The sequence below is a fragment of the Salvelinus sp. IW2-2015 genome, linkage group LG30 (genome assembly GCF_002910315.2).
Source record: "Salvelinus sp. IW2-2015 linkage group LG30, ASM291031v2, whole genome shotgun sequence".
Classification (NCBI taxonomy): domain Eukaryota; kingdom Metazoa; phylum Chordata; class Actinopteri; order Salmoniformes; family Salmonidae; genus Salvelinus; species Salvelinus sp. IW2-2015.
In genome coordinates this window covers 4,079,072-4,080,382 of record NC_036869.1, presented here as the reverse complement: position 1 = coordinate 4,080,382, position 1,311 = coordinate 4,079,072, and positions in this window count along the sequence as shown.

Sequence of the window (1,311 nt, the reverse complement as noted above, 5' to 3'; positions counted from 1 at the left end):
ATGATGGTGGTAGTAAGTAGTAGTAATGATGATGTTGTAGTTGTAGACTGATGTAATGATGGTGGAGTAGTAGTAGTAGTAATGATGATGGTAGTTGTAGTCTGAGTATGATTTACATTTAATAGATTTGCAAGCTCTCAGAGCCTTGAGGTAGTTGTAGTACTGATGTAATGATGGTGGTGGTAGTAGTAGTAATGATGATGGGTTGTACGTATGTATGTAATGATGGTGGTAGTAGTAGTAGTTAATTGATGTGTTAGTTGTAGTACTGATGTAAATAGTGTATAGGATGGTTGGTAGTAGTAGTATGAGATGATGGTAGTTGTAGTATGAATGTAATGATGGTGGTAGTAGTATAGTATAGCATGTAGATGTTATAGTTGTTACTGATTAATGATAGTTGGTAGTAGTATAGTAATGATGATGGTAGTTGTAGTACTTTATGTAATGATGGTGGTAGTAGTAGTAGTGTGTAATGATGATGTAGTTGTAGACTGATGTAATGATGGTGGTAGTGTAGTAGTAGTAATGATGATGTTAGTTGTAGTAATGATGTATGATGGTGGTGGTAGTAGTAGTAATGATGAATGGTAGTTGTAGTACTGATGTAATGTGTGGTAGTAGTAGTGTAATGATGATGTTAGTGTTGTAGTACTGATGTAATATGATGGTGTGTAGTAGTAGTAGTAATGTATGATGGATAGTTTAGTACTGATGTAATGATGTGGTAGTAGTAGTAGTAATGTGATGTTAGTTAGTAGAACTGATGTAATGATGGTGGTAGTAGTAAGTAGTAGTTATGATGATGTTAGTTTGTAGAACTGATGTAATGATGGGGTAGTAGTAAGTAGTAATGATGATGTAGTTGTAGTACTGATGTAATGATGTGGTGGTAGTAGTAGTAATGATAGATGGTAGTTGTAGTACTGATGTAATGATGGTGTAGTAGTAGTAGTAGTAGATGATGATGTTAGTTGTAGAAGCTGATGTAATGACTGGGGTAGTATAGATGAGTAGTAATGATGATGGTAGTTGTAAGTACTGATGTAATGATGGTGGTAGTATAGTAGTAAGTATGATGAATGGTTAAGTTGTAGAACTGATGTAATGATTGGTGAGTAGTAGTAGTATATGTTATGTATCTGAATGTCATGATGTAGTAGTAGATAGTGGTATGATGATGTATGTATGTAGTATGATGTAATGATGGTAGTAGTAGTAGTAATGATATGATAGATGCTGAGGTAAGTAGTAGTGAGTAATGATGAGGTGAGTAGTTGGTAGTACTGATGTAATGGATGGTGGTAAGTA